Source organism: Lampris incognitus, chromosome 8 (assembly GCF_029633865.1).
Source record: "Lampris incognitus isolate fLamInc1 chromosome 8, fLamInc1.hap2, whole genome shotgun sequence".
NCBI classification, from domain to species: Eukaryota; Metazoa; Chordata; class Actinopteri; order Lampriformes; family Lampridae; genus Lampris; species Lampris incognitus.
The window spans coordinates 34437535-34447333 of NC_079218.1; positions in this window are offsets into that span (position 1 = coordinate 34437535).

Below are 9799 nucleotides of genomic sequence, written 5' to 3' on the forward strand. Positions count from 1 at the left end.
AGTGAAACATGACTGTGTGTGTGTACGTGTGTGTGTGTGTTAGGCTTGTGATGGCCTGGCAGCCTGTCCCGGGTTTCTCCCCGCCTACCGCCCAATGACTGCTGGAATAGGCTCCAGCATACCCGCGACCCTGAGAGCAGGATAAGCGGTTCAGATAATGGAACTTTACCTGGGAATAAAAATGTGCTTTATTTGAGAATACAATGACATATTAAATTGTGTATTTTAAGTATTTCAAATACACAAATACAAGCTCTTAAAAGTATTTTGTTATAAATTGCTTATTTTTTCCGTCCAGCAAATTACAAAATACTCAAAAGTAATCAAATATGTATTTTAAATACATTTAATTGAAATACTGCCCATCTCTGCCAGCAGCATTGTCACTCTCCATAAAAACACACAAGGACTTGAGTTTTAGCTATCGGTGTTGTGGTATCTTTTGATAAAAGTATTCTATGAACTTGCTTTGCCAAACTGCTTGTTAACAACGTTGCTTCTCCAAACTTGTGGCTATCCTCCCTATAATTTACATTAAGCTGCTAGGGTGAAAACAAAAAACACTACACAAGCTATCATTCTGTCCTGGAAAACTTTACATAGCCAATACAATAAATTACAATGGTGTTCATGACTTTGGTATTAATGAATTAGATGTGATCTTGAACACACAAAAGATAGAAGTGATTTTTGCATAAAAATCTTCAGGATTGTACCTTCAACAATAATACGGGTTAAGACTAGGGCCAGCACTGGGCATAGGCCCATCTCAGGGAGCTTTGTATTCATTTGAGTTTGGTGTCGGTGGTTATATACACTAGTGGCATTAGTAGAAAACATTTTGACCAGTTTATTTGAGTATTTATGGAGAGATCTGCTCGGTACGTTATTTGTATATGAACAGTTAGGCTATTAATGCCTCGGAAACCACCGTTGCTCAACCATGTGTGTCTAAAAAAATCAAAATCAAATCAATTTTATTTGTATAGCCCAATATCACAAATGACAAATTTGTCTCAACGGGATTAACAGCAACACAACATCCTGTCCTTAGACCCTCTCATCAGATAAGGAACAACTCCCTAAAAAAAAAACCTTTAACGGGGAGAAAAAAATAGGAAGAAACCTCACAGAGAGCAACAGAGGAGGGATCTCTCTCCCAAGATGGACAACATGCAATGGATGTTGTGTTTACGCAATTTACACAATACAACATTGAAAGAGGATAACACAATTATAATGGACTTATAAAATTTATGAAGAATATGAGGCACCTCCACCAGAACAACTTCCTGGACCCCAACCAGTCTGGGTCCAAGGTGGGTCATCAACAGAGACGGCCCTGCTTGCAGTGACAGAATCGCTGTATGCTGCGAGAGCAAACTCTCCTCTGTCCTGATACTCCTGGACCTGTCAGCTGCGTTCGACACAGTGAGCCACCAGATCCTCCTCTCTACCCTCAAGGGGCTGGGTGTCACAGGCTCTGCACTCTCAAGGTTTGCATCCTACCTGACGGGTCGCTTCTGCCAGGTGATATGGAGGGGATCTGTGTCGCAACCTCACAGACTGAGTAGAGGTGTTCCACAAGGTTCAATTCTGGGTCCTCTTTTTTTCTCCCTGTACATGACATCCCTGGGTTCTGTTATTCGCTCGCATGACTTTTCTTACCATTGTTATGCTGATGACACCCAGCTGATCGTGTCCTTTCCTCCCTCTGACACACAAGTAACGACATGCATTGCTGCGTGCTTGACTGACATCTCGGAGTGGATGGCGACACACCACCTGAAGCTCAATCTGGACAAGACAGAGCTGATGTTCCTCCCAGGGAAAGGTTGCCCGCATCGAGACCTGGCCATCACCACTGACAACACCGTGGTGACGCCAACTTGGACTGCGAGAAATCTGGGTGTGATCCCGGACGACCAACTGTCGTTTGCTGAAAACGTTGCATTGGTTACTTGCTCCTGCAGATTTCTCCTCTATAACATCAGGAGGATTCACCCATTCCTCACTGACGAGATGGCACAGGTGCTCATCCAGGCTTTGGTCATCTCCCAGCTGGACTACGACAACTCCCTCCTTGCTGGCGCCCCGGCATCCGCCATCAGACCTCTGGAGCTTGTTCAGAAAGCTGCAGCTCATCTGGTGTTCAACCGCCCTAAGTTCTCACACACAACTCCCTTCTCATGTCCCTACACTGGCTCCTAGCAGTTGCTCACATCCAGTTTAAAACTCTGGTGCTAGCCTAAAAGGAACAGCTCCATCCTATCTCCAGGCCATGGTTAAGCCTTACACTCCCGTCCGACCACTTTGCTCTGCTGCCTCGAGACGCCTGGTTGCCCCACGTTTTCTGTCCTGGCCTCACAGTGGTGGAATGAACTCCCCACTGATGTCAGAACAGCGGAGTCGCTGCCCATCTTTTGGCGCAGGTTGAAAACTCACCTCTTCAAGAACTATTACCCTGTTACTTGCTCTTAGCACTTATTGTATTCACTCATTTAAAAAAAAAATCTCTTTCTTGCGCTTTTACTTTAGCGCTGGTTTTGCTCTTAGATGCTTGTTTGGAGAGAAGATGCACTTCTGACCTCTGATGATAAATAGTTCTGCTGATTTCCCACATTAAATGCACTTATTGTAAGTCACTTTGGATAAAAGCGTCGGCTAAATGACTGTAATGTAATGAAATGTAATATAATGATGCGCAGGATGCCAAGCAGTGTCCGGACGCCATCCGAACAGTCCAGGACTCAAGCCACGCGACCAGCATCACCATGTCAAAAAATTATATGGATTTATAAAAAGAAAATGTGATGAGAGGAATAGCAGGCAGCATTCAAGTGGCGACCACCATCACCACAGAGACCTGGGAGGAGAACCGACTGCACGTGCACACAAGGGAGACTCACATGACACCGTTCAAACAGAAAAAGAGAAAGGAGAAGACATCATTCAGAGAGAGAGAAAAGACATGTGAGAGAAGAGAACAGTTTGCAATAGTCATTAGTCATAATCAATTAAGTCATCAATTAGTCATAATCTATACACTATAACCTCATCGGCAAAAGTGGTTGGTAAATTCATTGAGACAGAAAATCGACCTGCCATGCAGTACAGGTTGTGAAGCACTCAACTTAAACTAATTGTAAGCTAAGGCAAAAAGATGAGTTTTACGTTTGGATTTAAAGGACTCAACAGACTCTGATTGTCTGATGGCAGCAGGCAGGTTACTGCACAAGAACGGGGCCCGATAGGAAAAATCTAATGGCCTACTGATCGAGTGCTATAACAGTAGAGCTATAATATTTAGCCTTTGTGTGTGTGTTTGTTTGAATCGTGTTGAAATCTTAAAGGGGCAGCAGAGTGGTATGGGCCAAGCCCTGGAGAAGACACATGTAAGAAATACCTGAGAAGCCCATTTGGTGAAACTTTCTCTAAATAAAAATTACAATTAAATACTCTAAGAAGCAAGAGGGAAGTATTTCATATTCAAACTTTATTTTGAACCTTTTCAATTAAAAAAAAATGAACTGGTGCCAAAATGGATTTGACCATAACATTTTCACAAAGACCAGAAACACAATGTTATGTGATAACGTTATTTTGAGTGACAGCATATTGTTGGTAACATGTTTAAGTGTGTCAAAGAAATATTTTGCTGAATCTCAAATTCTAAACAGTGTCTCATTAGCAACTGTAGGTTAAAATTTATTTTGGGTTCACAGAACGTTGATTGAATCAGTTCATCTGGACACATTTACTGACAGACACGTTTCATCACTCACCTAAGTGACCTCTTCAGTCTCAACTGACTGCAGGTATCCCCACCCTTATCAACAATACAGTGGCATAACTACCAAAAACAACGATCAGTTTCATATGCAAATTACCATGACCATTAAGTAGAATTACAATGGCAAAGTGTACTATTCACCGAAGATTGGGGGATGGTTTGTCAAAGCCAGGAATACGCCCAAACACTAAGAGTTCAGAATTCCTGGAAACTAATGACAACTTGTTTGTCACAGACTCTACTTTATGAGAAACTTTTAAAGTTGTGATTAAGGGCCATATAATTTCTTTTGAATCTTCGCTGAAAAAAGGAAAGGCAAAAACGCCTCTTAGCAATTGAAACTGAACCATCACAATTTGAGCTTATCTATACAGCTTCCTCCTGCCCTTGCCTTTACAAAATATTCTTAAATTGAAATATGAATATAATACCATCCTATCTGGTCAGGTGTGTGACCAACTGTTTAAGTTCAGACAGAAACATTTTGAGTTGGGGGATAAGCACCATAAATTATTGGCCTGACAGCTAAGAGGTTTACAAGCTAGTAGAACCATACATAAAACCAGATCAAAATCTGGGGAAATGGTTATTGATCCTAAAAGTATAAATGATTGCTTTATTCAATTCAATTTATTGTCATTAAAAACAATGTGCAGGCACATGTTAAAAATGAAATAAGGGAATATTTAAGGAATATCATATCAAAAGCAAGAGGGGACATTTCTGATTGGCTGGGCATCAGAATCTCCCTAAGTTGAGTGATGACGCTTGTGAGGCTTTAAATTCTGTTATCATCACTCAAGAGATTTTGTATGCTATAAAATTACTCCCCAATGGTAAGGCCGCTGGCCCAGATGGTTTTGACAATTAACTGTATAAAAAAATATTCTGGGAAGATGGCTCCCCTTCTTTTGAGGATGTTCACCCATTCATTTGAAATTTGGAAATTCCCCTGCACACTGTCCATCCACCCATTATCCGAACTGCTTATCCTGCTCTCAGGGTCACGGGAATGCTGGAGCCTAACCCAGCAGTCATTGGGTGACAGGCAGGGAGACACCCTGGACAGGCTGCCAGGCCATCACACAGGGCTGACACACACACACACACACACACACACACACACACACACACACACACACACACACACACACACACACACACACACAAACACACATACCTAGGGGCAATTTAGTATGGCTGATTCACCTGACCTACATGTCTTTTGACTGTGGGAGGAAACCGGAGCACCCGGAGGAAACCCACGCAGACACAGGGAGAACATGCAAACTCCACACAGAGGATGACCCAGGACGACCCCCAAGGTTGGACTACCCGGGGGCTCGAACCCAGAATCTTCTTGCTGTGAGGTGACCACGCTCACCATTGCGCCACCATGCCACCCCCTGCACACTATATGAACCAATAGCTAATATTTCCTTATTGCTAAAAGAGGGTAGGGATGAGACCGAGCCTTCATCTTTTCGTTCTACTCTATAGAAAGGGTTATAAGGTGGCTCTCCTTTGCCTAGATGCAGAGAAGGCATTTGATCAGGTGGAATTGACCTATATGGTGAAAATATTGGGAGGAAATTTGGTTTGGTAGCCAATTTGTCTCTTGGATTACAACATTGTATGCTTACCCATCTTCCTCCATCCTCACAACCCAAGAAAGATCAGTGCCGTTCGTATTACATCGCGGGACCCACCAGGGCTGTCCCATCAGCCTGTTGCTCTTTGTGGTCACTATTGAGCCCCTCACCATTAGTATTACGAATCACCCTTCTATTGAGCCCATTCGAATGGGAAATGTGGATCATCACATTTCCCTATATGCAGATGATGTTGTCCTCTTCCTATCACAACCTGAAAAGTTTGTTCCCGTTTTGCTACATCTTCTAAGGTGATTTGGTGAAGTTTCAGGATATATAATTAATTGGCAGAAGAGTGAATCCATGTCACTGGGGGCTGATCATAACACTGAATTTCTGCATAATCTCCCTTTCAAAATTATGTATGAACTGAAGTATCTTGGAATAGTTCTGCGAAAAGACCCTAAACTAATTTTTAAGATTAACTTTCTTGAGAAAGTGGAAAAACTGAGGGGGGACATTGAAAAATGGAGGACCCTTCCTCTCTCTATGGTGGGCCATATAAATGCCATCAAAATGGTCTCTCTGCCAAGATTCTTGTATCTCTTTCAAAATCTATCCTTTTTTTTTTTTTTTGGACAAGGTCCCTTTTCAAATCATTAGACTAAATAGTTATGCTCTTTTTCTGGGGCTTTAAAACTCACAGAACATCAAAAACTCATTTACATAAACCAAGAGAGATGGGTGGACTACTGTACTTCCTGCATGATTGCTGGGCAGCGAATGCAAGGGCCCTGTCTATTGGCAGGAAGGTTACAGAATGAAGTATCCACCGAGACTCCCTCTTGGTTTGCCATTAAAAAGAGGGATGTCAAAAACAACTCTCTTCCAGTACTACTTTACTCAGTACACAGATCCCCTGCAAATACAAAACATGGATAACTTAATCATTTTAAATTGCTTGAAAATATGGCAGCAAATTAAGAAGGGCTGCAGATTACCAGACACTTCTATTCATACCTCAGTATATCACAATCATGCAATCCCTCCATCCCTCTCAGATGCATCTTTCAACAATTTGAGGCTAAAAGGTATTGTCACTTTGAAAGATTTGTATATTAACAAGCAATTTACCTCATTTACTCAGTTAAAAAAACAAGTGCTCTCTTCCCATAACACAATTCCTCCGATACTTAGATTATCTCGTAGCCCCCCTTCCCATCCACTCCTGTATGTTTGTGCTGTTTATCTGTTGTCTTGTTTCACCCCATTTATTGTAAAGCAACTTTGAGTATTAGAAAAGTGCTATATAAGATTGATTTATTATTATTATTATTATTAATTATGTTTGTCAGTGTGTGCCAAACTTTTGAGTCCCTCCCTGATGGGAGAATGGTTTATAAGCTTTTGTTGGGCCCACCTGAGTCCAAAAAAATTGGTCTCATGGTCTCAGACTTTGTAAATATATATTCTGAACAAGTGAATTATGCCACACTCTCACTGAAAAATTTGCCTGGGAGGAGGAACTAGGTATACAGATTGGGGATGATGTTTGGGAGGAGGGCCTTAACTGGACCCAATCTTGTTCTATTAATGCTAGTCAGCAATTTATCCAATTCAAGGTGATGCACAGGCTTCATTATGCAAAAACTAAATTCCGCAATCGTTCCTACCATTTCCTCTCTATGTGATCGATGTAAATCTGCAGAAGGCTCTCTGACCCACCTTTCCTGGACATACCCCAACTGTATCATTTTTGGTGTGACATATTCAAGGGGTTCTCGACATGTACGGGTGTGTGTTTGAACCTGATCCAGAGATTGCACTAATTGGGTTTTCTTCCCCTACTAAACCAAAGTGTCTCCGTGCAAAGCACTATTATGTATAGACAGGTAATCGCAAATAAAGTAATTTTAAGGCTCTGGAAGTCAAAATACTGTGCCTCAGTTTAAGACCTGGTTAACTGAGCTCACTGGTTTATTACATATTGAGAAAGTTCGATATGGCATGAGGCCTATCTTAATACATTTTCTGATATATGGCAGCCATTTCTGGATCACCTTGCTCAGTACGACACTGAACCTGACCAGCAACAAAATATAGTGTGCTGTCCACCTCTCATTGAGTGCGTGTGCTAAAACGTGTTGTGCTAGTGATGCAGGAGTGTAATTATTTTCCTTAAATACACCATTTCTTTTTTGTCTTTTGTTCCTTTTTATATATATATATATATATATATATATATATATATATATATATGGGTTTCTGTTTTCTGTACTGTACAGTACTATGGAAAAGAAAAGGAAAATGTTTAACAAAAGTAATTATTTTATTTTTGGCTAAAAAGTGTATCTTGCTGTGGTGGTCTGCACCGCAGGTTCCTACAGTCAGAATGTGGATATCAGATATCGGCCCTTCTCCCTCTGGAGAAGCTGACTCATGATATCAACCATGAATCGGACAAATTCTAGAGACTCTGGAGGCCTTTGCACTCCTTCCTGCAGGGACTCTGACCCACTTGTCTGTCCCTGGAGAGCGGTGGCTGATTGCTCTACCTGTTTTGTAGTATTTGCTTGCTTCCCGTCGTGTTCTTGTAACGCCTATTCATATTTATTGTCATGGATATTTTTCATTTATTTATTTACTTTATTTCTTTTTCCATTCAATATAAATTTTAAATATTGCTGCGTCTGTTGTTGATTTTGGGGTGGGGTTTTTCTGTTTTGTGCATTTTTCTGTTGCTGTTTGTGAGGTTTGTGTTTATTAAATTTGAAAATCAATTTAAAAAATTTTTTCAAATACTTCATTGTACCAGAGGCAATGCGACACAGCAACAAAACCTTGTGGGTTTTTTCATTGCATATTAAAATAACAAAAACAACAACAAAAACTAGATTTACAATGGCAATGTGTACTATTCACAGAGGATTTGGGAATGGTTTGTCAAAGCCAGGAAGATGCCCAACCAGTGCACTGGCCAATCAAAGACAGAAGGACAACAGCTGTCTAAGTTTAACCCAGTGGTGATTCTGTACGTGGCGGGAGTGTCGGAACAGTTGAGACGCATATTTTCCAAACATCGCGTCTCAGTTGCTTTCAAACACCAAACCACGCTGCACCAGAAATCGGTCCACCCCAAGGATTGGGTCCCCCCGGCAGAAACCGCAATATCGTGTACGCTGTTGAGTGCTGGGAAGTTTGCACAATCTAGGCTAAGAGGGACAAACCCATATTATGGAACGTGCTTTGATTCAAACTTTCATGGTGGTGTGCTGTGTAGGAAAATGCTTACTTGATTTGCCTATGCAATTTGACAGGTGTATTAATGCTGTGTCTGGCAAGTAAAGTTAAATATCTTATTCAACACATATTTATTAATCTCAAGAGTTTACTGACCAAAAACTAGCAGAAATAGTTGTTTTTTCACCATGATAGGTCTCATTAACACAAGATTTTACTTGGAAAAAAACCAGAGCAAACGTAGTAGTGCCAGCAGATGTTTCCCAAATGATCCAAACATGTATCGAATTCAAAACGCATTATAGGTAATGGAAAACAACTACCTATAAAAATTTCTGACAACCACCTTAGATAATAAAGTCCAATCAACAATGTGGAACTTAAGAGTTGGAATGTCTTGATGCATGCTCAATAATCCAAGTAAGAAAATCAAAGAAGGTTAAATCAGTTCATCTGGATACATTTATTGACAGATACGTTTCATCACTCACCTAAGTGACCTCTTCAGTCTAAACTGACTGCAGGTACCCCCACCCTTATAAACAATTCTGTACAATACAGTTACATAATCACGATGTGCAGAACAGTAGCAACTAGAGGTATAAAGTTGATCACCCACAGCATGAAGACATGAGAAAGAGTAATAGAAGCTAGGTTAAGAGGAGAGGTGAAGATTAGCGAGCAGCAGTATGGTTTCATGCCACGAAAGAGCACCAGATGCGATGTTTGCTTTGAGAATGTTGATCAAGAAGTATAGAGAAGGCCAGAAGGAGTTGCATTGTGTCTTTGTAGATTTAGAGAAAGCATACGACAGGGTGCCGAGAGAGGTGTGGTATTGTATGAGGAAGTCGGGAGTTGCAGAGAAGTGTGTAGGAGTGGTGCAGGACATGTATGAGGGAAGTGTGACAATGGTAAGGTGTGCAGTTGGAATGACAGATGGGTTCAAGGTAGAGGTGGGATTACATCAAGGATCGGCTCTGAGCCCTTTCTTGTTTGCAATGGTGATGGACAGACTGATGGACGAGATCAGGCAGGAGTCTCCATGGACGATGTTAATTGCGGATGATATTGTGATCTGTAGCAAGAGTAGGGTGCAGGTGGAGGAGCCTGGAGAGGTGGAGGTGTGCACTGGAGAGAACAGGAATGAAAGTCGGCAGGAGCAAGATGGAATACC